General features: G+C 37.8%; 1 long non-coding RNA gene across 1 annotated transcript; it reads right to left on the bottom strand.

Annotated features, from left to right (window-relative positions):
* Nucleotides 1-27,414, bottom strand: LOC138803917 (uncharacterized). The gene is made up of 5 exons (XR_011365093.1): nucleotides 27,256-27,414; nucleotides 19,079-19,425; nucleotides 11,489-11,575; nucleotides 8,422-8,593; nucleotides 1-190 (listed from the first exon to the last, which is right to left on the bottom strand). It is a non-coding gene; the product is annotated as an uncharacterized lncRNA (long non-coding RNA).
* Between the last annotated feature and the right edge of the window lie 37 nt (nucleotides 27,415-27,451).

Raw genomic sequence — 27,451 nt, 5'->3', positions numbered from 1 at the left:
TCCTTCCTTCCTGTCTGTCTCTTCCTTTCTTGTGGTTTCCAAGCAAATCAAAACCAGCTGAGTCTTCCAAGGCCAAGATGTAATTGTAGATGGCATTTAAGCCTTAGCATCTCCTTTGTCTCCAGAGATATCATCATAAAATAAAAGACTTCATCAGGTAATGTTTTCTTCATTATTCAATAGCACAATTCTGAAGGAAAAAGATAATTAGACATACAGTGCTGTCGACACGTAGTTTATGAGGAGCTTCTAGTTAATTAGTTATGGTAAAAGGTTTTTATATACTCATAATTACTTTATATTTCAGAGGAAAAGCAGCAAACATACATGTGTTTTATTCTACCCAGTGACAAGTGCATCAAAGTGATGCTGATTTGGTGATGACCCAGTGGCACCTTCTCCAGACTTCCCAGAATCCAGTGCGAAGTGTCATGAGGGGATCTTAACAGCAAAACTCTTGTTAACTTTAGAAGAAACTATACCTCACCTTGCTGGGTTCTATAAGAAAAAAACATCTTCTTAGTGTCCTACATCCCCTTTGTTAGTGAGGCAAGGCCTACATATTCAGAGAATAGGAACAGTAATTTTGCCAAAATATGGAACAAGAAACCTTATGAGAATATCTATTTTAGTTTCTAGAGATCAGCCACTGAAGCAGAAAGGCAAAAAATGGCAAAAAATAATGCACTTAGAAACATTTTCTAATATGTTTACAATAATTTCAATTTATAAAAGCCCTTTCTTTTGTTAAACTTCTACTGAATTGGTTATCAAGATCCTTGCCTAATTAAGATATGAAGAGAAGTTAAAAAATAAGATGAATATTCCTGAGTTTTCCTTTTGTCTGTTCTGATAATGTCTTAGCAGAGGGTCAGAGGGGTGACCTCTGTCATGTCCTATGACCACCTGAGTGCCCTGGAGCACAGGTGATCTCATCTTTAGTAATGTCCACCCTAGAGAGAGAAGAGTAATCAGGTAGCAACATGCCCTTGATTGTTGATCTCCCCCAAATGCCATATGGTTCACATATGCCTGGGTATACAATCAAGGTATACGGAACCATAGGACAAGAACCCAAATCTCCCGAAGTCCCAGTGGAGGATTTTATTTATTAAAACAAAAGACAGAAACCTGAGGTACGTTCTAAGAAGGCAAATGGATTGGATTTCCACAGTGTGGCCCTCTCCTGTAAAAGGTATCATCTGTCCTCATGAGTTGATGGCAGACTTGAGTTTCTCTCTGCTCCTGGAATATTAGCTTATGGGAATAATAACAGGTGCCATTTTTGAGTGTTCAGTGGTGCTTGCATGTATCGCACATAGCACATATTTTTCACTTGGTCAAGGCCTTGTCACCTTTTAAATGAGTGACTTTGGCAAGACCATTAGTCCTTCCAAGCCTTGGCTTCCTCATCTTATCAAATGAGACAAATAATAGGATTAAGGCAAATAGCAAATACAAGATTAGCACAATGCAGACACAGTAAATACTCGGTAAATATTAGCTATTGTGATATTTACTATTATTGTAGTCATTTCACAGATGATGAAACTCAAAGGTAAGAAAGTTCAGTTACATAGCTACCCTTGGTAGAACTGGGATCTATATCCAGAACCCATCTCCAAGTTTCTGGGCCCATTGAAACAAGTGGAATGACCCTGAATCATTATCTTCTCCCTTGACTTTCCTTTCCCCTCTCCATCCTAGTGCACATACCAGAAATGGGGGGGCTAAAGCCCTCGCTGCTTATAAAGAGCTTTTGTAGCTACATTACTTGCTTCAACTTGCCCCGCTTTAAATGAGGGAGGAGGAGTAATACCCTTCTAGAGCTTCCCCACATTTGTGTCTGAAGACACTAGTCTTCTGCCATGGTCAGCAAAGCTCTTCCTGCACTACACAGGCACACACACACACACACACACACACACACACTCACTCACTCACACACACATTTTTGGCTAGTCCTGGGGGCCTGGACACTATCCCTGAGCTTCTTTTACTCAAGTCCAGTACTCTACCATTTGAGCCATTAGCATCACTTCCAGCTTTTTCTGAGTAGTTTATTGGAGATAAAAGTCTCATGGACTTTCCTGCCCAGGTTGACTTCAAACCAGCCTCCCAAGTAGCTAGGATTATAGGCTCTTTCTAACATTTTCTAGGATGCTAACTCATTATTCTGGGGGTAAATCAGGGAGCCATCTTCCTTTCCCTAGCCATAGAGAAAGTCAGCACTCAGCACTTCCAATATCCCCTTTACTTTTTCAAGTGACCTACAGAATGGAATGGATAGTGTTCAAGTTTGCTGACTGCAATCCTAGACTATGTTGAAATACTACATAAGAATTGCATTAATAAACTAGAGGTTTCATAGCCAAATTGAAGAAAGTGATCAAATAAATTTACTGTCATTGGTAGCATACAGAGACCCTTAATACCTGAAATCAAATAATTTCACTATGTTTCCATTCGTATAATTCATGTCTTCATTGTTATTTCCACCCAAAATCTAGGCATGAGTGATGCTCTAAAAATGGAATTATATACAATTCTTTCTTAGAGGCAGAAGAGAAGCCAACATTAATTTCATTTCCTTGAGATGATTAAGACATCATTAACTATTTCCAGCTATTTTTAGCACACATTCTAAGCACTAATAACTATCCTCCAATCTAGGAAACAAATAAAAGACTTAGCATGAGGAAGATGCTTGGGAATAATTTCTTTATGTTTGCTTAAGTAAATCAAAGATACAAGTTTTAGTATATCAAAGGTAGACGGTTCCTAAAATTTGTATTTCAGGTCTGATCACATTTTATTTTTATACAGAATACTATAACTCCTGAGTAAATCATTCTCAATGAAGTATGTTAATTAATTCTCAATTAATTATGCTAACTTACACTAATTATGAGTATGTTTACAAAATTGAAGATTAACCTGAATTGGAAAGAGCAATGTTTCTGTTAAATAAATAAGAATATGTTATAGAAGCAAGGGCCAGGCAGGGTTCTTTTTATTTTGCTTGGCAAGCTTGATGCTCAGAAAGTAAAATATTATATCAGAAAATCTGACTTTAAAGGCTAATATACTATCAAAACCCTCCATTTAATTCACACCTGAATCCTTTGTCTTCAACATTCTTTAGTGTTACAAAACTGTTACTAACAATAAGGAAATCTTGTCTCACCACAGGGAGAAAAATACTAGGTTTCTCTGTAACATTTTGTCTATGTTTTCTAAAGCTGTTGGAATGGCACACAATTGCTAGATCTGATGAGTACTTAAAGGGGACTAAGAAATCATCAGTCCTCTTTGTTTGCTCATCATAGAAATACAATCTCGCTGTGACTACAAAGTGAGTTACAAGGATTTCTATCTTGTGGAGGATTGGGGAGATAAAAGAGTAGTTTAGGGTAGCTGTTGAAGATGATGGTAAATACCATTCCTTAAACTTTTTTTTTTTTTTTTTTTTTTTGGTTGTGGGGCTTGAACTCTGGGCTTGGGTGCTGTCCCTCAGCTCTTCAGCTCAAGGTGAGCACTCTACCACTTGAGCCACAGTGCCACTTTGGGTTTTCTAGCAGTTTATTGGAGATAAGAGTCTCATGGACTTTCCTGCCTGGTCTGGCTTTGAACCGTGATACTCAGATCTTAGCTTCCTGAGTAGCTAGGATTATAGGTGTGAGCCACCGGCACCTGGCTCCTTAAACATTTTTAAGAAGCAGGATATCTGCTGATCTCATGTACTGGTATACTTTGCATACCTAATGGTATTTATAGAATTTAAGGGCTAAGTGTCTCTGTGATTTACTGATATTCATTTATTTAGTCATAGTAACTGCTTTGTGTGTGCGCATGTATATGCATATGTAAGTATGTATAAGCATATGTGTACATATGTATACATGTGCGAGCATTCCTTTGTACCAAGCTCTGTGTCTGATGATGAATATTTAAAAATGAACATGTCAAAGGAGCTCATACCTCAACAGAGGGATGGATGTCCTATAGTTTTTACACACACACACACACACACACACACACACACACACACACACACACACACACACACACACACAGATTGCTTAGAGAATGAGTTATCAACAGAGGAATCAAAAGGGCAGAGCACTTTGAGAGTATGACTCACTATGCAACAATTTCCAGTCCCACTTCCTATACTGACCCATCCTGCACTCATGGCCAGAGTTATTTTGAAGATTCACATCTGGTTGGGATAATCTATCTCATTCAGAAGCAATAAAGAAAGAAAAGGGCTTTCTTTGCTTCCTTACCTCAAGATTTAGAGAAATTGTTCCATAAACTTAGACAAAAGACTCTAATGGAAAATGGTGTGATCCCAATTTTCCTTCCAGAAGGCTTGCTAACTTACATTAGATACTAAACCTACTTTTAATTCCTAAGGAAACAAATCTTTTCTAAGTTACAGCACCAAGAATGTTGTGAAGGATAACAAACAAATGTGTCTAGAGTACTTTAAATATCCCAAATGAAATCTGCCACATTAAAGTCAAGTGTTATTAATGACAGGAATAGCTAGCTTGGTAGAAACAAAGAACAGCTCAGAGCACTTAGCAATCATCTCCTGCCTTCTAATCCTGCCTTCTAATCTGTTCATTTCTTTAACAGCAAAATTGATCTGGTTATAAATTATTAGTTATAAATTATGGGCTTCAAATTTACAACTGTCCATTTGGGTAAACCATGAGGTAGATTTTTTTTACTGTATTTTTTAAAATAACCAAATGAACTATAATTCATTTACTATTAACATCCAAATAAGAGCTATAAACCAAAGCAGAATGATTCATGGTTTCATTGCAAGTATTTGTTTCAGGGAAATATTAAAGAACAAAATATTATTTTCAGTGCATCAGGATTAACTGTTATTTGCAACTCAGCCACTCTGCAGTGAGCACTCTGTTTCATGTTAGAAAGGGCAAAAGCACGTGATGAATCCTGGCATGGTCTCCGTTAACATTAATCTAGATTAGTGTCTCCCGACCCTAGTTTGTTTTCACTCGAGGGCATTTCCAACTACCTCAAGGGATTTTATGAATTCTTCCAAATTCCCAAAACAAAATTAATTTAAATTCACATGAATGGTAAAAGTAAATATAGGCCATATGGAAGATTAAAGGATAGAAAATACCAGAAAATCAAACTAAGAGCTTTCAAAAAGATTCCAACTCATTAGCCAATTTAAGTGAGGATTTAGATAACACTTTTAAAGCCTGAGATCCTCAATAAACAGGGAATGTGGTTCTAGAAACTAAGAAAAATATTATTTTGTTTTAAGTCCTCAGACTACATATTGAAGTCTCTTGATGAGACACTTTTTCTTACAACATGTGAATTCTAATTCTGGAAATGATTTACAAATGCCTTTGCTCTTTTATGGTTTAGATAAATATGATATTTTACCCTGTATATTCTGATTTGTGGTCCATAACACATTTCCACATACAGGATCTCACCTGATTAGTAATGTTGGTGACATGACTGATACAATGAAAGAGAAACTGAAAATGTTCTCTCAAGGAACGACCTTTACTTCATTAAATCTGCAGATTCTATGATGTGACCATGAGTATATTAGCCTTGGGGTACATGGAGGGAAATGGGAACTATTGAGACCCGCAACTCTGCTATTACACCTCTAGCTCCAGCCCCATGTGCAGCAGCTAATGATGCATGAACTTGGTCTCGCTTTGTCCCGATCCCCAAGGATTGGTGGATAAGAGTTGGTGGCATATGGAATAAATACAGTAATATGGATTGGTCTTCACAAACTAAATGTAAAGGAAATGAGTGGGCAGTGATCACTTGAGAAACCTTGGTAGACTACATGACCATAACAACAGAAACTGAAAAGTTCAGAATGACGAACTTTAAAACACCTACTGAGGAAACCATCTGAAACCCAAGGAAGATCTCAAGAGAGTCTCAAACACTTTAAAAAGACCAACTCTTCAAGCCAGGTGTTGTAATCCTAGCTACTCAGGAGGCTAAGATCTGAGGATCCCAGTTCACAACCAGTCCTGGCAGGAAAGTTCCTGAGACTCTTATCTCCAATTAACCACCTAAAAACTGGAAGAGCTGTGGCTCAATGTGGTAAAGTGCTAGCCTTCAGCAAAAAAAAAGTTTAGGGAAAATGCTTAGGCCCTGAAAAAGGACCAACTTTTTCACACAAATTAAAGCAAAGATGTGTGTTATAGCATTCAAGGTCCTGAAGAATATCTTTAAGCCAAAAATCTCACCTTTATTATCTTAATAGCAACCTCATTTATACCTGATTTTAATACTTATTCATAGGAAGAAAACTGGAAATAATACTAGATAATTTTAATGTTTTGTACAAGAGTATAATTTTAGTATGCTCCTAACTGAATGAATTATAAAACAAAATGGCAAAGAAAATCCAGAATAATTTAGGAATTCTGGTTCACATAGGAAATGTTAGATCTACCTACTGAAGAATTATAGCAGACATGTACTGAACTCACAGATCCTAGTATTAATAAAATCAGGATAGGTATGATTTCTCATGCTCCTCAGCTACCTCTGATCTCTTTCTATAGTTGGCAGCCCCAGAAAAATGCAAGACATCGAATTACATCCATCGAAGGGTTTTCTGGTCCTACATGAAGACCAAGAATCAGAGAACTCATACTTTTGGTTCAATAGTTATTTACCCTACAGCTTTTTGAAAAATCACTAGCAGTCTATGTCCCTGCCTTTAAGAAGTCTCAGTTCAGTGTAATAAGTAGACAAGTAAAGAAGGTTAACACAGTATGGTCAGGGACTCAAAGATACATGTCCAGAGAAGTTCACAGAAAGGAGAGACCTTCCTTTTCCAGGGAAGGTGGGACAACCTCATAAAAGGCAGCATGTGGACTCCCAGGTGGAGAGCAGGAGTTACCAAGTACAAGACAAGGGTCTCTGAGGCACAGGAAAGAGCAAAGAAAGGCAAGTAAGCATTGTATGGAGGAAGAGCATGGCCTGAGAGATGAGTTTGCCTGAGGAAATGAGTATACAGAGTACAGACAGGGCATCTGTACAAACTGGCAGGAGAGTAGCATAAAGGGTGGAAATTCTGGGGGTGGGGTGAAACATCATTTACAATACAAAAACCTCTAGGCTGACTATACTGGAATTGGCCTTGTACTTATCCCCAAATTTTTTTTTTAATTTATTTTTTTAACTGTGAAAATACTGTACAGAGGAATTACAATTACATGGGCAAGATAATGAGTACATTTCTTATCAAGCATTGTAGCCTCCTCCTTTGTTTCCCCTTCCCATCCTCCCTCCACCCCCCCCAACCCTCTCCCCCCCCAAAGTTGTAAAGTTCGTTTTCTTTTTTCTTTTAGAAGGTAGACTATATATATTTTAAGGCATATGTATTGTGAATTGTAGAGGTCCATATAAAATGAAAAAAAAAAGAAAACATCCCCAATTCTGAACCTTCTAGTAGGTAGTTTATTCAGGAGAATTTCAACCTGGTGCTAGAAGTCTATAAGACATGATTATATCCTCTCTGGAAAATATTTTATGGTTTATTTTCTGGGCACATTTATTTTATACTGAACTAATGGCTCATTATTTTTAATACTTGAAAATATACAAAAATCTAGGAAGGATTACATCTGGTTATTAGAATTACCAGATTTCGAAGTTGGGTCAGTGGCAGAGTGCTTGCCTTGCATGCCTGAGGCCCTGGGTTCGATTCCTCAGCACCACATAAGCAAAAAGAAAAAAGCTGAAGTGGCGCTGTGGCTCAAGTGGTAGAGCGCTAGCTTTGAGCTGAAGAGCTGAGGGACAGCGCTCAGGCCCAGAGTTCAGGCCCCACGATGGGACCCAAAAAAAACAAAACAAAACAAAAAAAGAATTACCAGATTTCTACATTTCTATTGATAAACTGAAAGATTGAAAGTGTATAAATTTGATGAAACCACATTAACAACTAAGCATTTGCAAATGAGACCAAATTTTCACCTGCTGTGTTTCTTCTAGCCATAATCAGCCAAACTCTCCTTCAAAGCTGCTGGGAAGTATGCCTACCATGAAAATTGCCCAATTTTCAAAATGATCTTTGAATCATAATAGGAGTCTTGGTAGTTAAGTACCTACAATGATATAAAATGACTCTTAATTCGTCATTAAAAAATCTGTTTACATCTCTGATTTACATCTCCAGATAGCACTGGAAGAAATTTTTTTAAAAAAGAGGGCATCTATGATAAGATATATAAATTCATGATACTATGATAAAAACAAAAAAGATAGCTGAATGCCTGGCTTATAATTCTGGATCCAGCCCTTGTGAGCTGTATGATCTAACTTCTCTGAGTCAGTTTCTAAAAAAAAATGCACACAACACTAATTCCTGCCAAGCAGGGTTACCTTGTGCATCCTGAGTATCATCTCGTTGCTCCGTTAGTCGTTAGTCGTATCTCCAACCTTTTTCTGCTCAGGCACCTATACAGGGGAGACTTGCCCATACAGGGGAATCCAGGAGCCCTTTGTCTTCTGGCCTTCCTTTGGGTTTAGCTGACAGAAGGCACCATCAGGAGAGCTGGATGTAGAAGGAGAGAAAGGTTAGGGTATAGATCTCTTTCTTCTTTCCCTATCAGGTTGTCAGGGTTGTCTGCAAATTACTGTTCGCCAAGCAGCCTCTAGGAAGATGCTCTCTCTGGGTACCTCTACCCATTCCTTCTGCAGGCAGTCACAGGAAGGTAAAAGCACCCTACTGCTGTGAGCCAGGAGGCTGTATAGAAAACTTTAGGGGACACACTGAGACCATAGCATATATCAGCCAATGACTATCATGAAGCACAATGTTGAATAAAAAAAATACTGCAAATGAGAATATAGAGAATAATGCTGTTTATTTCTACTCTCTTTCTTCTTTGGCTTTCTTCTTTGCAAGCATGAAAAATTAAGCTACATAATGGTTAACAAGTCCACTTACACTTAAAAGTTGAAGTAATGATAAAATTGAACTTCATGGTAACCATGTGGGAGTATGTGGAAAGAGGTAAAATCAGGAAAGGACACATGCTGGAGTAGAGTCCCATAGTACTATATTACCATTTGAACATGAGGTGCTGCCCAAAGGTTCATATGTTAAAAGACGTTTTTTCGGGCTGGGAAGGCGGCTCAGTGGTAGAGCACTTGCCTTGCATGCTCGAGGCCCTGGGTTCGATTCCTCAGCACCACATAAGAAAAAAGCCGGAAGTGGCACTGTGGCTCAAGTGGTAGAGCGCTAGCTTTGAGCTGAAGAGCTGAGGGTCAGCGCCCAGGCCCAGAGTTCAGGCCCCACGACCAGACCAAAAAAAACCAAAACGTTGTTTTCAGGCTGGGAAGGTGGCTCAGTGGCAGAGTGCTTGCCTCACATGCATGAGGCCCTGGGTTCAATTCCTCAGCACCACATAAACAGAAAAAGCTGAAAGTGGGGCTGTGGCTCAAGTGGTAGAGTGCTAACCTTGAGCTAAAGAGCTGAGGGACAGCACCCAGGAACAGAGTTCAAGCACCACGACCAACCAAAAAAAAAAGACTTTGTTTCCAAGGGCACAATAAAGCCACCAGCACTACCATGTTCACTGCAGCACTATTCATCATAGCTAAAGTATGAAAAGTATGGAATCAGCCCAGATGTCCCTCAATGGATGAAGAAAAATATATCATAATATGTTACTATACATGTATATATCACATTTTCTATCATATGTAGATATATATCCATGTATATCTGATACATATCTGATATATATGATATATATCTATATACATATAATATATATCATATATATATATTACATATACATTAGAATGATATTGTACCATTTGTAAAAAAATGGAAAGACCTGGGAAAAATTATGTTAAGTAAAATAAGTCAGGTCCAGAGAGACAAAGAATTCATGTTTTCCCTTATATGTGGAAACTAGATTTAGCTTATAAACTTGTAATTCATTGGGTGTCTTGCAAACGTATCAGTTTATACAAACGTATCAGCTGAAGTATGATGGATCCAAGGGGAACTCAAATAGTTCAATTCCTTAGAAAGGCAAAATTAAAGTTCAGCAAAATAAAACACCAGGAAGTGGGTACTCAAAGGGGCTGTGATAGGGCCCGGGGGAAGGGGTAGACAAATGAAGAGGAGAAAAGGGGGAGAATGCAGTCAAGAATTCAATGTACAAATTAAGAAAAGGGAAGGGTAGGAAGGGTATCAGAGGGATGGGTGGGAATGTTGAAAAGGGTGACATTGATTAAGATGTATTCATCAACTGCTTTACAAGGCAACTCCTTTGTATAATGACTTAAAGATAATGGACTTAGTTTTAGGAAGTGATTGAAGGAGGGTTCATTCTGGTGGTGGAAACGTTTTAGAAGGTGAGGTCTAGCTGAAAGAAGATTATGGGACTGGGGGTGGGGAGTTGGGAGGTAACTTTGAAGGGCATATAGGGCATATATTGTCTATGGCCCCTTCCTCTCTCTCACTTTGCCTTCTACTTAGGGACCAGTTTTGCTCTGCCACACTCTTCTTCCAGATGTTCTATTTGAGCCCCCACCCTGCGGCAGCACAACCAGGTGGACTGAAACCTCTGAAGCAAGGAAGCCAAAACAAATCTCTCTCTTTTTCAGTTGTTCTTTTCATCAACTTTGTTACCATGATGAAAAATCCACACAATTGTAACATTTTGTTTGTTAAAAAGGTGTATGGCACACAAATGTTTACCATACAATTTTAGATTGTTTATATGAAATTAAAAATAAATTTCAATTCTGGGTATTTGGGCTCTGTCCCTGGGCGTTTTGCCTCAATGCTAGTCACAGCTCCACTTTCAGCTTTTTGGTGGTTAATTGGAGATAAGAGTCTCATGGACTTCTCTACCTAGGCTGGCTTCAGATTGCAATCCTTAGATCTCAGCCTCCTGGGTAGCTAGGATTTTAGGTATGAGCCACCGGCATCCAGCTAAACTACAGTAAACTTTAAACAAAATCTGAACTTTTTTTGGGGGGGGGTCCGGTCATGGGGCCTGAACTCTGGGCCTGGGCACTGTCCCTCAGCTCTTCAGCTCAAGGCTAGTGCTCTACCACTTGAGCCACAGCGCCACTTCCGGCTTTTTCTCTTTTTGCTTATGTGGTGCTGAGGAATCGAACCCAGGGCCTCTGGCATGCAAGGCATGCGCTCTACCACCGAGCCACCTTCCCAGCCCCAAAACCTGAACTTTTATCTTTCAAATTTTAAAAACTCATGCCCTAAGAACCACCCCCCCCCCCCAAATTGTGAATACCTATAGGCTCTGTTATGTTCCCCTGAAGAGTAGGATTATTATAGTGGGTGGGGGGGAGGAGGGCTACTGGGCTTTAAACTTAGAGCTTTTGTACTTGCTAGACAGGAGCTCTAGCAATTGAGCCCCCAAACCCTTTTTTGCTTTTAGTTCATTTTTAGGATAGGGACTCATACTTTTGTCTGGGCTGGCCTTGGACTGAGATCCTCTTATCACTGCCTCCTGAGCAGCTGGGATTACAGGCATGTTCCACCACTCTCAGCCTAAGGATATTAAAAAAAAAAAAAGGAGACAGCTCACTTAACTGACTTCAAGTTCCAAAGTGGCTACCCTTTATTGTGAGTAGCAAAAGAAATCTCTTTTCAGTTCTTTTGGTCCCTGGCGGACTATTTGCCCACGTGGTTTGGGAGACAGCCAATGGCTTATGCCAATGGCTTATATACAGAATATGTCTCATTCTTTGACTCTCTTCTTTCCAAGATTTATCCTCACTTTCCAGTTACTGTAATCACCGTAAACCCTATCTCCTGGCTTTTAGTGCCAATAAGACCATAAGTTTTCTGTCCAAGTTTTAGTCATCATTATTTAGTGTTGACTGGCTTCTGCTTTCCAGAAAATCACTATAATGGTAGGAAGAGTTCCCACTTTCCACATTCCAAATGCAGATTTCTCTCCATTGTCTGTCTGCCTAGTGGCTCTCCAGTGTTTTTAGATGCCTGCTTTTATATCTTGTCCAAAATTTAGAGCTGTTATGTGCAGGATTATTATAGATGCCAGAAGCCCATTCCATTTCTTTTTTTTACTTCATTTGTATTTCATAATTTTTCTTAATATTTATCACTTTTTCCTCCCAGGGACCTAGGGCAGCTCTTGTGGTACCCAGAGCCTCACAGTCTCTCATAAATAAGTTTCAACAGGTCTCACTTTGCCAACCACAGAGGCTCAGACCATTTCTAAGGGGCCCTGAAGGGTATGCTATTTATTACTCTTAGGACATGCCTTGGTATTTTCTTCAAAAGCAGCATAGTCTTTAGAGCAGCAGCCATTTACTCAAATTTGGACAAGATTCACTCAGTTTCTATTAGTGTATAATTCTCTATTTTAAGACTTCTGGACCCCTTGTCCTTGGCAAAGGCAAGAAACAATGGACATAATAAGTATGGTGGTAATTCACTGCCTGCCCTGTGTTGTGATCACAGTCATTCCAATATCCCCAATTTCTCTTCACTTTAGTGACTTGTTTTTCCAGATACATGGCAGCAAGCCCTGAAGAACAATTAGTGTCAGCTGTTGCAGTGACTCAGTCTTGCCACTGGGTGGGAAAAAGGAAAAAAAAGAAAGGACTTGAATGTAATTACGAAGGGATAGAGGGCAAAGGTACAACCACTGTGCAGCCATCACTAAACTCAACCTCACCTCAATTCCCTATGTGACCTCCAGTCTACCTTTAGTGCAAGGGTTGCAAAACCAATTAGTTTCATCAAAGTGGTTGTATTGTGCTCAGAAACAGAATACTTTTTCAGCACAGATGTATGTATGTGTGTATTTAACTTGGATTAATATCATACTTTCTTATATATTATATAAACAACATATGTATATTGTACTCAAATTACATTACATATCTTTTTTATGTATGTGTATGTATGTATAGGACTCAACCAGCCACACGGTATTAATTGCATTATTCCTGTTTAAGAAACAGGATTTCTGTATTTTCTAATGCTTCGATACCTTGGGGTCTTGTTGATCCTAGAGGAAAGTTCCTGGAAGGCCCAGTAATTGCTAAACAGTAATTCTTCCGCCACGATCTATCTTTCATATGCAAACCCCACTCCTCCAACCTACCCTTTCTTCTGACTCAGCTCTTATGCTTCCTCCCACCTTAGCCTCCCAGGTCCATGTTCTGGACAACCTCAGAGATCATACCAGTAAAAACTTCTTCAGTGGCCATGCGGCCTACCCATCTCACAAAAATCTCCACAAACGCTCCTGTCCCCTTGCCCATAGTTCTCTTTGCTCTTCCTGTTGATGGTGTTGACAGGCCCCGATGCCCCCCACCCCTTCACCAGGGCTCTGTTTCTGGGGACCTGAAATGAGGGAGGACCTTCCCTCATTTCTATGTCTATGATTACAACAAATTCCAGGTGTGTTTTAAGACACATTTTCAAAACTCTTTGGAGATGTATTGTTCCGTGAATGATAATTTTATATACATGTGCACCACTATCATTATTGCTGACATTTAGTAGGTTTACTGTAGTTTAAGTGTTGTGCTGGGTACTTTAATTTTCACAATAATCTCCCAAAGTAGATACTACTGTATGCTATCTTACACATGAAGAAACTATGGTATAAAGAGTTTGTTAATTCCCACAAGTAGGGCCCAATTTCATTCAGTTCTGCCTACCAAAGTCATTATTATTAACCAATGGTCAGCCAACATTTTCTGCTTAATGCCAAGAGTTAATATTTTAGGCTCTGCGGGAATATGATCTCAGTTGTAACTATTCTTCCCTAATTCTGTAGTGTGAAAGTAGCTATAACTCATATGTAAGTGAATAGGCATGACTGTTCTAATGAAGCTTCATTTACAAAACTGGTTAGAGTAGACAGCATTAGTTTGCTAGAATGCCATATCTGAGGTACTGAACTTACAGAGAGAAAAGATTTAGCTTCAAGATGTTCTAAGAAAGAACCACTGCAATATTGGAGAGCTACCTGGCAATATCGGGGAACATCAGGAGACAGGAAACAGAGAGAGAGGACCAGCAGGGTCCCACACACCCTTTTGGAGAGGATACTTGAAATGCCCCGAGGACCTGGCATAGATCCCACCTCCCATTGTCAATTGGTTTGAGAAGCAATTCTTGGACACTTAACACATGCAAAGGCCCTGGAAGCAAAGATATGGAAAAGGACAGGGTCTTTGCACTGAAGGAACTTTCAGTCTGGTCATGCCTACCTCTGAGAGTTATGATAGTGCTGGATGGAGCCATCTGAAAGTAGGCCACAGGCTAAGATACAGAATTACCTGTTGGGGAGCATGCAGCTGAAGGCTGCCTATGTAACAGAAGAGGGACGCTGAACTGGCTAACCAGGAGAGCCCTTGCTTTGCTCTGAGATCTTGAACAATGATGACAATGGCTCAATATACTGAGCTAGCTCTGGGCTAAGTCCCACGCATACATGATCTTACAAACCCAATCTGAGTTCAGTCAGGTTGGCTGTGTTGAAGCCCTGACATTACTTTCTAATTTTTCTGCCCTCTTTTCATTGGAACCTAGAGCCATGCTGCCCACTTTGGGTTATTTTCACTGTCCAGCTTGTTCGCATGGATCCTTGCACCTTGGTTATTTCTCCAACTCAAGTCTATCATAATGCTGGCTGTCCTATCATGTAACAGATTATACCTTGATGCTTTCAGCTCTGATCGTAAAATATTGCTCATTGTAAATAACTCAAATAATGTCAAAGTTTTTGTAAACACATTATACTCCTCTTAAGATTTAAAATTCCTCAAGGAATTTATTAATGTCTATTACCACCCCCACCAGATCTGCCAACTTTAATGCCAGAATGTCAGCCCCAGGCTTGATTCATCATGAAAACTAAATAAATATTAAAGTAAATGACTTATGATTTCTGTAGCTAAGTCTAAAGCTGTTTTTTTAAACTTAGGTGCAATTTATGGTCAATAATATTATTAAGGAAAAAAATAATATTATTAAGGTATCCTCATGCTATAATACCTCTTCTTTTAAGAAAAAATGACTAATAAAATTATTCTGCTGCTAGAAAAAAAGCCACAACAAAACCCTATGCTTTCTTGGAGTGTCCAGTCAAATCTGCCTCATATCATCTGTTACTGCTGGAAATTCCATCTCTCCTGTCTTCATACCACTTTTAAGATGAATTATTTAATTCATGTAGAGATTTCAGTACTTCAGATTGTTCACCTTTCAAAGTTCCTTGGATATCTTCAAGAATTTGTGAGTTAAAATATTTCTGGGTTATAGGTCTTAAATTCATTGAAAATTACTGCACATTTTTATCATTAAGTTGTGAGCATCAGGTGACGTTCATGTTTCTGCTGAAGGCATGTTTCTTATTAGTCTAAAGCCTTTCAGTTTCTACAATTAATGGCTCATAGCACACCAGGGAGCATTTATTAATTTTCTTTTTACTTGTTTTTGAAGGTTATAGGGGTTAAGGGTTCTAAGTTGGAGTTATTGAAGTTTTAAAAGGTGTAAATAGATAAATATTATGGTTCTTGAAAAAGTGAGACATATTTCCCTTGAAGCATATGATTAATATTACTAATAAAAATGTCATCAGCCTTCCCTGCCAAGGTGATGCAGCTAGAAACACGTTTTGTATGTATGTGTGTGGCTTGCTTTTCATATCTAATAAGGACATTTTGAGAGATCATTTAACATAAGAAAATTGATTTGGAAAAAGATTCTTTTTTCTAGCCTATTCTTAATTCTGTTTTTAAATTGGCCTACATTTGTAGTCTGAAGGAGTTTCACTGTATTATTTCCATCCATGCAACACAGTGAACCCTGAATATATTAACCCCCTCACCATGTTCTCATTTCTCTTCTTCCTCCTCCCAGTGTTTGCTATCTTTGTATATACATAGATATGCACAGTTATATGCAAATATGCATAGATATGTATGCATATACACATATATGTATGTAATGTCCTTCAATCCTCATCACCCCTCAGTACATAAACAGATTGTGGAGGTTTTGTTGTTGTTTACAATAATTCTATATGAAAAATAGTCATCTTCCTGTATATTTGATAAAAGACCTTGCATAACTATAAAAAGAATCAGGGTTTTAACTTTTGGATGAGATTGGCATTTGAGGCACAAAATTTTTTTTGTTTGTTTATTTGTTTTCAATAGACTCCTGGTTTTCTGGATATATTTGTGCTTTCTAGTATACTAGAAATTTAGTTTTACTCCTAAGCTGGCTTCTTATGTAGCTATTTCCTTTGCTATTATTCATAATACATGGTCTAGGTTATACAAAGTAAATTACTGAATTTTTACCCACTTAAAGAGTGCATAGGCCAATGTTGTTTAGTCTATTCACAGAGATTTGCAACATTCACAACCTTTTTGATAACCTGAAGGGAAACTCTCTCTATCCTACTAGCCCTAGCCTGTAAATTCTGCTTTATGCATTAAGTAGCTTTTTGAAAAACCAAATTTAATTTTAAAGCTTGGTGATTTTTATGTCCTTAATCAAAACTAGTACATTAGCCATGTATAGTGGCTCATGATGCCTGTAATCCTAACTGTATGTGAAGCAGTGATTGGGAGGGTCATGATTCGAGGCCTGTCAAGGAAAAAAGTCCATGAGACCCAACCTCAATCAATAAAATCTAGGCATGGTGGTATACACCTGTTATCCCAACTAAAAAGGAGCCTAAGCAAAAAGTGGGAGACTCTATATGAAAAAGAACACAAAAGGCCTGGGGATATGGCTCTAGTGGTAGAGCACTTGCCTAGCATATTGAGAGTCCCCAAGTTCAGACTCCAGGCTGTTTTTGTTTTTTGTATTTGTTTTTTGTTTTGTTTTGTTTTTATGTGTGCTGACTCCTGGGGCTTGAACTCAGAGCCTGGGCTTGAGTCTTGGGCATTTTTGCTCAAAGCTTATGCTCTACCACTTGGACCACAGCTCTATTTCCAGCTTTTTTTGTTTACTTAAAATAAGAGTCTCAGACTTTCCTTCCAAGCTGGCTTTGAACCTTGACCCTTAGATCTCAGTGTCCTGAGTAGCTAGGATTACAGATGTGAGTCACCACTCAACTAATTGTTGAGTAGCTACATAATTTGTTTTCTTAGAATTTTTACCCTTAAAATAAAGCATCTGGTTCTTAACAATCTCAAATTCATTGGTAAATTACGGAATACTACTTGGTAAGTACTATAAGTTTTCTGTTTGTGCCTACACAAATGCAGAGGAACAGTTATATTAGAAAATGATTAGTATTGGAATGGTTAGCTTGACGCATGTGCTCACACACCCAGAGCAGAGTATCTCAGGCAACTAGATCATTCCTACTTTTTATTCTTTAATTCTATTTCTCTCACCAACACACATACCACACACACACACTCACACACATGAACGACACCATGGTCACATGTGAACAGCAGGCTTTAGGCAGTGACAATACATGTCCGATGTTGAATTATTTTTCTGTCCACCCTAACTACAACATGTGTTGGGAATTTTGCCTACCCCTTCATTCTTAAATCATGCTGGCATCACAAACCATTCTCCGAGATTACAAGTGCCAGTGCAAAAAGTAGAAATAAGTAAATTAGTGCTCTAGGTAGATGCTTGATTCTACTGATGTTTTCATAATATTAGAAAGCCTAGAATTAATTCACCCATTCACTCATTCTCTCAACATGCACTTACTGATTAATAACAATGTAAAGAGCTCAAGGCAATGGCCTCACAGACCTACTATTTGTCAGCCTTGGGATGTGTCACCCAACTCTGGCACATGAAAGGGTGAGCTGTCTTCTCTAAAGGAAGGAGCTTAAAGAATCATGCATCTTTTCCATTTTGCTTGAAAGACTGCAGCCTATATTTTGCAGGAAAATTCAACATAATTGGTATATACCCATCTTTTTAGGCGAATTAGGCCTTAACTGACAGATAACCCATTTTGTTCTAAAATTCAACAAACTCTCAGAAAATCTTATTCCACACAATCTTTTGAATGTGTCATTTGCCATTTATAGTTGATGGCCTTAGGCAAAAAAAGTTATAAAAAGGTATTAATGCAAGTAGATAATAAAGCTGCATTCTATAAATCTATAGCAGCTTACAGTAATCATTAAAGCATGCAAAAGTCTTTCATCTATTCAAAAAATATGCAGCGCACAGAATGTCTGCTAAGGTGCATGACAAGTCAGAGTTAAATATATATTAATAAATGAATTAGCTTCATAAATAATAGCCATAATGACATTTTAGGAGACAATAAGTCTGAGGATTGTCAGAAAATGGTTGATGTATGAGCTTCACGTCTCAGTGATTCTTCAAAATGAATAGGCTTTGCAAGATAGTTCAGACCCGCGACCAGCCTATTTCCTTGAATAATTTACTTGTTGTCAATTTGTACAGCCACATTACACATGCAAATTGTGCTGCCTGTGCAAACACTACTTGGAGATGATAAAAACAAATTTACGAAGGCTATAGAAGGAGGATTTATTTCACTTTCTCACCCAGGTCAAGCAATACATGTATCTGACGATTGTGTGTACCCAATTTTGTTGTAATTATATCAGCAAATTATTCCTTATAATCTTATTATTTTTAGCAGTCTCCTTGTGCTTGGGATAATTAGCTTTCTTCACTCAGTGTAAAAACAATTCAACTTGCCAGCCAGGCAGGGCAGAGCTCCATTATCTGTTTTGGGTTTAAATTTATTCCCTATATTCTTGGACACTTTGTGTAAATTAAAATTTTCATAGTCCCTAATACTGTACACGCTGTTCATTCAGTGATGAATTAAGGCCCCTAAACCTCTCCGTTTGCTATTAGATATCTCACCCACTTTATATGTTAATCTGTGCTAATGAATTCCACAACCCCTAGCCACAGCGAGATGACTAAAATTATTACCACTTACAGAGATATGCCTTTTTTCATTTAAAGTTCAATTCAAATTGCTCCCATAAACAGTCTGCCACACAAAGATACCTTCTATAAAGGAGAGTTACTTACCTATAAGTAGAGTTCTCTGAAGGTAGCATTATCTTTGGATGCACATTCCTAGGTCACGTGCCCTCAGGTCGGTGGCATGTCAGGGGAGAGGATTCATAGCTGACGGGTAGGTCTTTCTTTCCTTGGGGCTCTCCATTAGCTCTGTGGCCTTATTCCTGAGGGTTATTTGTGCCACACCCCTTCACCCAATCAATCTGGTTCTTCGGAAAGCAGGGACCAAGTGAAATAGAGGGGTCGATGTCACTACCAAAAGAGTTGAAGAGCTGGATATCTTAAACAATTGCTGGGGAGCCAGAAGGAGGATTTCCTTCTTAAAGAACTTACTTCTCAAATAGTGTGCCTAATCACTGAAAAACAAATTTCAGGTTCTTTTTAAACTTAGAATGAAATTTAAAATCGGTATTAGTTTTATACAAATACTATTTATTGTATAAGAAATACATGTCATTATGGAAGAATTAGAAAATACAAAAAATAAATGCATAAATGTTCCTACCAATAGTTCTACAACTCAGTGATAGCCATAAACTAGTGTCTAGTATCCATTTTTACAAACTATTCTTGCTTACCCTCTTTAAGATGACAACAAAATCTCTAGTCATTCCATGTTCCTCTTCAACCCTGTCTAACCAGAGTACACACAATATATCTATCCCATTTGCCCCAAAGTCTCTATTTCACCCATTTAGGAATGGTAAAAATCATCCTCTAAAGTTGGGTGAGTCCCAGAGTTTCATGTGCTAAATCCATGGCCCCTTCTATTCATCTTTCATCAACAGGAAAGGGAGCAATCCTATGTTGCCTTTGTTTCAGTGTACTTTATGATCACTACCTTCTGAAATAACCAAGCGTAGGGCATAGTCAGAAGGTGAGGTCCTGTGCTAGGCATTGATAGACCTCATATTCATGGGAATGGCTATTGATATGAGTGGTGGTGCCTCAGGTTTGTGGCCAGCTCTGCCTGTGGGCCCTGCTACCATCATAGAATCAGTAGAGCAGGTTCTGTCATTCCTGTTTTGCAGATAAGAACATCTAAGGCCCATTAGATTAAGTAACTCACCTGGGGTGGGGGGTGGGGGTGAAAGACTAGTATCCAGGTCACTCCTGAACAGCCAACTCTCCTGTTAATTCTGGCCTTTAACTGTGCCTTAGGTCTTAGGCTCTGGGGGTGGGGGTGGGGAGTGGTACTTGTGTGTTCAATAGTTCTCCTTCAGGACTTATCATTCCCAAAGGTAAATCTTTAAAAACCTTTTTGGTTAGAAATTCAGAACTTCATACATTATTTTATTTAGAGGTTCCTTAATTATTTATTACTTTGAAAAGGCTATTTACATAAAGCAAATATTTTGCTTCAGCTGAGTTTATAATAGTCTACCTTTTATAGTATCGTCTGCTTAGAAGTCAAAGTAACTTCTTGGGATATGGGATTTATTTTTCAGTCCATGGTTAAGAAAATACCCTAGATTAATAAAGTACAGTGAGATGAGGACCAGTCCTAGCCCTTCCTAGTTCCTCTCTTTTTGCCTCAGGGTTCCACATCCTGGCAGTTAGGATGGCAAGTTTATGTGATATAGTACCATCCAATTAGAGGAACGATTTAATACATCATCTTAAAATGAGAAACAATCATGATAGATCAAGTAGCCTACAATTAACCTGAGTTAATATTTGGCAGAGTCAAATGGACAACTCTTAACACATAAGTAAGGATTAAATGTACTTTAGTACACCAACTTCTTCAGAACACAGCGTGCTTATCCAATTGTCTCACCTCCATTTAAGAATGTCAAGTGTGAGTTAGATTCTAGACCAAGCCCAGGATGATGTGAAGTAGGTGAGGCTTGTTTTTTGCACCTCAACCATCCTCAGGAATGTTTTCTTACTTTCTTTCTCCTCCCTTCTTCCTTCTTGTTAAACCATCAATCTGAAAGCAACTAGTTGATCATTCAGTCACATTACCTTAAAGTTGACTAATAAAGCTTAGAGTGTTTTCACCTCTCCATCCCCTCCACATTATCTTCATTTTGATAGGTAGATCATAAGAAAATGTTTCCAATGACCATCACCAACATGATTTAGCTCAAACTTCTCAACTGAAATGGACATTGTACAATCATTGGATTCCTTTCCTGGTTCATATGACAACTTACTTTTTCAATGCAAACATTACCCACATATTCCCCAAGTGCAGGTACTGGGAAACTTTGTTCATACGATTGTCATGAGGACTAAATTATTTGAGTAAAAGCGCTTGGAATAGTGCGACCTTTAAGAAGTACTTAGTCTATATCTTCAATTATCTTCTTCTCCTTCCTTTTCTTAGAGGAGCAGTGTGGTATGGAAAAATGTTTATGGATTCAGATCTAGTCTCTCATTGGCTAGCTATATATATGGTGATAGGAACATAACTTTCCAGAACCTTAATTTCCCTTAATTATGAAAAGGGATAGTAAAACATCTCATATTTTTGTAGTGAAAATTAGGAAGATAATGTATATGTTATGCTTAGCAAGGTGTTCTGTGCCTAGAGACACATATTAGTGAATTAATATTATTGACATTAATGAAGATAAAATATTTAAATTTAATGGTATGATTTTTTATTATATTGTCTCTGATGAGTATATAAGTAAATACTTACATTGGCTTATTTACATTTAAATAGTTAAGTTTCTAAGTTTCTGAATATAAATATCCTTTTGTGAATGTTTTCTTGCTATCCAAACAAATAACACAATGTTATATTGTTTAGGGGATAACATTCCAATGATATATATATGAATATATATAAATACATATATATATGTGTATATATATATATATATATATATATATATATATATATACTGTTCTTATACTTTACCTAAAAAAATTCCCTATCATATCTCTCATTGTTCTAAGGCGAAAATGTGTCCTATCTTCATTAAAATAAAATTGTTTCTGGAATCCTAATCTGACTTCATTGCTTTCTACTTACTACAGTTGTGACACTTTGTTCTAATCTCAGTTTGGCACTTACCATTGTCTGTTTTCTATTAGTGTTATACACATCTCTCTGTTTTCTATTAGTGTTATTTACATCTGTCTGTTTCCCCAACTAGGTTTTGGGTTCTTGGGTGGCAATGGCCATGACTTATCTGTCCTATTTAATCATCCTTCTCTTTTATCCCTGAACAGTGTTTCTCACAGTATTTTGTATCTAATCAATATTAAGTCTACTTTGAATACATGGAATTAAAATTCCATTTCAAGAGAGAAGTGGGGTTCTGCATTTCTGTAAGAAACTTGAGATTTCTTTTACAGTTTTAATGACAATTTTTATGAGATGTAGAAACTATAAACGAGGAGTTCTTGCATAGAATAATTTTGTTCAACACGAATACATTTTTGTACAGTAAGGAAAATTAATGTCAAGTTTACCCATTATTCATCACTTAAATATTTATCAAGGTCCTAGTGTCTACCACTGTAGATAATGCAACTGTCAAGATGGTATTGAACATAAAATATGTCAGTCTTTGATCTTCAAGAATATAAACTAAAAGGAATAAATTCTAATGTAACAGATTCCATGAGAATTGAAAGGAATTACCAAAAAAACCCAAGATATGTGCCTGTGTAAAGTGAAATATATTCTACTTCTATCATAGCTAATAAGTTCTTAACTGACCAAGTTTTCCACAGATAACTATAGATTCTGAAAAAGGTAAAATAACTATGTGAAAGCATTGGAAAACAAAACCAAAGTAAACAGATTCTAGAAAAGTCAGATGTCTTGAAGAAGAGGACTAGCAGAGAATGAGTTTATTCTGTGTTTTGATTTTTGTTCTGAAAGCAAGGTAAACTAGCATGGTGTAGGGAGGTGAGATGAATAGAAACCTGCTCTTGAGAAAGAACCCAGGTAAGTAAAAACTGCTAGAAAGTATAGGGCAATTTTGGAAAGAAGAAAGCCAGAGCATGTGAGTCTAAATTCTAATATAACCCATGACTTCATATCTGATAGACCATGAACTATACAAGCTAATGGTAGACTCCAAGGAGCCTAGCTAAAGCAAAGGCAACAGACCTTCTACCTGAACTTCTACTTTGGGCTCAACTGAGTTAACTGATTTCAAAAGCAAATTAATATTCTCATAATTCAGATACATTATGCACAGTTTTGTGAAGGAAACTCAAAATTATTTGTTGTGATGGTTAATCCCCATGATCAACTTGATTGGGTTGAGAAGCACCTAAAAGATTAGTAAAGCACATCTCTGGGCGTGTTCAAAAGGGTGTTTCCAGGGAGGATTAACTAAGAAAGACTTATTCCAAACATGGAACAACATCCCTATAGTCTAGGGCTTCAGAGAGAGTAAAAAGTAGAAAAGCAGAAAAGCCAAGGGCAAGCCTTTCCTCTGCTTTCTTGGACACCAGGTTGTAAACTGTTGTACTGTCACATTCTTCCCTCCCTGGTGGACTCAAACTGTGAACCTCAGCCAGATATATCCATCTACTCTCCAGTTGTTTATGCCAGGTATTTTGTCATAGTGATGGGAACTCTAGTGCACTTGTCATATTAAAGAAATAGGAACAGGCAGTGTCTCAGGTGAGAGAGCACCAGCCTAACAAGTACAAGGCTCTAAGTTCAAATCCCAGTACTGACAAAACGGAAAAAGAAGAAAATAGGGAAACATAGACAATTTTAACAACAAAAATCACTAAAGACTAATCCTGAAATAGCACCATTTGAATACATTTTTTTTTGTTGTTGTTGTTTTGGGTCCTAGGGTTTGAACTTGGGGCCTGGGCACTGTTGCTCAGCTTTTCAGCTCAAGGTTAATGCTCTACCACTTGAGCCACAGCGCCACTTCAAGTTTTTTTTTTTTTTTTTCTGGTGGTTTATTGGAAATAAGAGTCTCACAGATTTTCCTGCCCAGGCTTCCTTTGAACTGTGATCCTCAGATCCTCAGTCTACTAAGTAGCTAGGATTATAAGCGTGACCCACCGGTGCCTGGCACAATTTTTTTAAAAATAACCATAAGATATTAATAAGAGAATATGAAACCCAGTTTTCTATATACGCAGTAAGAAAGAACAGGAAAATAAAATACATAAAATAAAATAAAAAGTTCACTGGATATCTTAAAAGCAGAATATATATGACAAAAGAAATCAGAGAACTTAAAAACGAATGGGCAGAAAGGATGTAATGTGCAGAACAGAGGAAAACCTATTCTAAAAGTTACAGATGAATAATGGCTACCTCATAAGTTTATATAAGATATTACAGACAAAATATCTGGAATGAAGAAATGCAACATTAACCTCCCTCTTCCCTTCTCCCTCTTCCACAACCTATTGGACCTGAGAAAATTGAAAGTACTAAACACACAAGCAGAGAAGAAGTGCTTCTCTTTGGCAACATCTTATATGACCAAGTTTCTTCAAATGTCAGTTCTAATCACTATTATAGTATTAGTTGTTTAATACCTTGGAAGAATGACATTGTGTACAGATGCTTCCATCTGAAAAACTAAAAAAAATAGATCAATATAGAATTATTCTTTCTTCACAAAAGATTAACAACACAATTTCTGAAATTCAGATTTCCATTTCAGTTCTTTTACCTAGGTCACTTGACCATTTTTTCCTTCGATGTTGAAAAAAAAGGCCCTCTGTTCAGTAGGAACTTAATTATTCTCTCAGTTTCAGCAAGAAGAACATTTATTATATGTTCAACAAGGTGGTATTCACTTTTTTCAACTGAGACATTTGTAAAAGATTTCATTATATCTGGAGAACATTTTCATCAATCAGAGGTTTAGCAGCCATCAAAAGGTCTCCACAATTAATCTTTTATAACATAGGTGTGACATAATCTTTGCACTAAGAAAAATATTAAATATGAGGGGAAAAGTATTAATAAACTTTAACATTTCTTGGTGAAGAAAAACTGCTTTGTGTTTTTAAAGATATGGTTAAGACTGTAAAGAAAACCTACATGCTTGAAATTAGTGCCAGATGCAACACGACTCAAGCACAATTCACTAGCTGCACCAAGTATTTCATTATGATTTACTAAAGAGAATTCAGCAATTCTATGTTTCCTAGAAATCTCCAAAATACAAGTATTTCATTCACAAAATGCATGGCTTGGCAGATTTCCAGGACAGGAATTTGCTGAAGGGAAGGCCAATTTATAGATTAAGATAAATCAAATAACTGACATTTTCCCTAAAAAACCAACAAAACAATAATATTCAGAAATTGAAAGTCTCAAAACTGGAAACAGAAGTAAAATTGGGCTATTATTTATATTTATTATAGGAATCCATTAACATCATAAACAGATATTTGACATTTTTTATATTAATATCGGGGAACTTGATTTTAAAATTCCCATTTTTATAGAATGGTGTTCCAATAACTTTTGAAGTGAAATGTCATATTTACAAATCTTGAGGACATTTATCCTTCCATTGTACATTTCTTTGTACTAGATAATAAGAATTCTCTACTGAAATTTGTAAAAATAATCTAGATAGTTCTTAAGCATGCCAATATTACCTCCTCTCTAATCCATTTCAAAGTTTTTCTCCTGCCCTATCTTTCACTATTCTGGTAACATTTCTACCACCAGCAATTGTTTATGGGCTAAATGCATGTGTAACATCAACCCTTCCAATTCATACATTGAAGCCTTAACCCACATGTGGATATGTTTGGTTACTGGGCTTCTACCAAAGTAATTTAAGAAATAAGGTCAAAGGATGAATCTCTGTTCTGGTAGGATTAGTACCCTTATAAGAGAGAAGTGACACCAGACAGACTCCCAAACCTGTACTCAGAATTCTGATATCATTTGAACACTGAGACTGTAGCTACCTGCAAGTTAAAAGAAGAGGCCTCAGAATAAAATCTACTCTGCTCAGCATTCAGAATCTGAGAAATGCATTATTTATGCTACTCAGTCTGCAGTGTTATGTTATGGCATCTCAAGCAATGGGATGTCTTTTAATACAGTAATAAAAAGACTCAGTATGAAAAGTTGTAACAGTAGTTCTGTATCTATTCTTTAATTACTTAACATTTTAAGGATTTATGATATTCTGGAGAGATTTTTCCAGGAGAGTTTCATATAGAGACTTATTCAGCCTTGCATCTACTCTAGAAAGTGAGCAAGGGAAGGAACCCCTGGCACACAAACCTATCATTTTAGGGTCTAGTATAATTCTGTAATTATACTATGGAATAGGGAACTTATGGAATCGGGAACTATTCCATAAGCTTGGAAAATGCTGGATGTAGCATGGGTAATGGACAGTTAAGTAATAGACTTATCTATCTTTTAATGTTAATTCAAGATACACTATAGAGTGCAAGAAAATCCTTAGAATGCTTCATAAAAGATGTTAAAAATAAAGATGACGGTGGGACATATTTATTTTTTGAAAACTGATTCCTTACCTTGAATAACTACATAGCTTAAACTGCAACTTAATTTAAGAATATATTTTTATAGTAAGTTGACGAGTCTTGGCCATATATAGGTCTGACCTGCAGCCAATCACAGTCTGCCAGCTGGATCTATATAAGACAAATGCCCATCTATAACCAATCTAGTTGACACCACTTCCGGTTTTTTCAAAAAATCCATGAAGATGATAGGCTTAAGGGGGGGAGCTCTCTTAACCTGTCTGTATATTCATGAATATTGCCTCAATTAAACTCGGCTAAATTTAATTCGCCTCGTTTTTGTTTTTTTTTTTATAATCCATAAAGGCTTTGCGTTTTCTAAGGCGAAAATAGCAAAGTGTACTTATTACAAAACACTTTTTTGGAACACATACCCCATCCTCAGAGCACAACAGAGAGCACGGGGAGGGGAGTGCAGGTGGGGGGGGGATCAGAGGGCGGAGGGGGGACAGGCGAGCAGTGTCCGGCCCGGCCTGGGGCCTGCGGCCTGCGGCCTGCGGCCTGGATCCCAGCACTACGGGAGAGCAGGAGCCCGGCGTTCCTCCTTCACTCAGGGACGGGCAAGGTGCCTGGAACACGAAGGACACTCCATAGAATAAGAGAAAGGAAGGGAGGGAAAAGAATGGATGGAAGGAAAGGCCTAGAAAGCACCAGAAACATTCTCCCTCCTCCTACAACGAACTCAGCTCATTCGCCAAGTCAGCACCTTCCACACTCACCCAGATGTATCTGTGGAGGGTCAGCGAATAGACACTGACCACCACCACCAACAAGACCTCAACTAAACAAAAACGCTCGGAAGGGACCGAGACACATCGAGGAAAACACCGGGCAGGAAAGGAGAAAGGACCGCCCGCTCCCACCAGGTTGATAGGAGAGGGAAGCCAAGCGGAGCCGTCTCCATGGCAACCGCCG

This window comes from Dipodomys merriami, unplaced genomic scaffold (genome assembly GCF_024711535.1).
Source record: "Dipodomys merriami isolate MVZ:Mamm:240054 unplaced genomic scaffold, mDipMer1.0.p SCAF_35, whole genome shotgun sequence".
Taxonomy (NCBI): Eukaryota; Metazoa; Chordata; class Mammalia; order Rodentia; family Heteromyidae; genus Dipodomys; species Dipodomys merriami.
The sequence above is the reverse complement of the archived record's forward strand: the minus strand, read 5'-3'. Positions and strand labels throughout refer to the sequence as shown.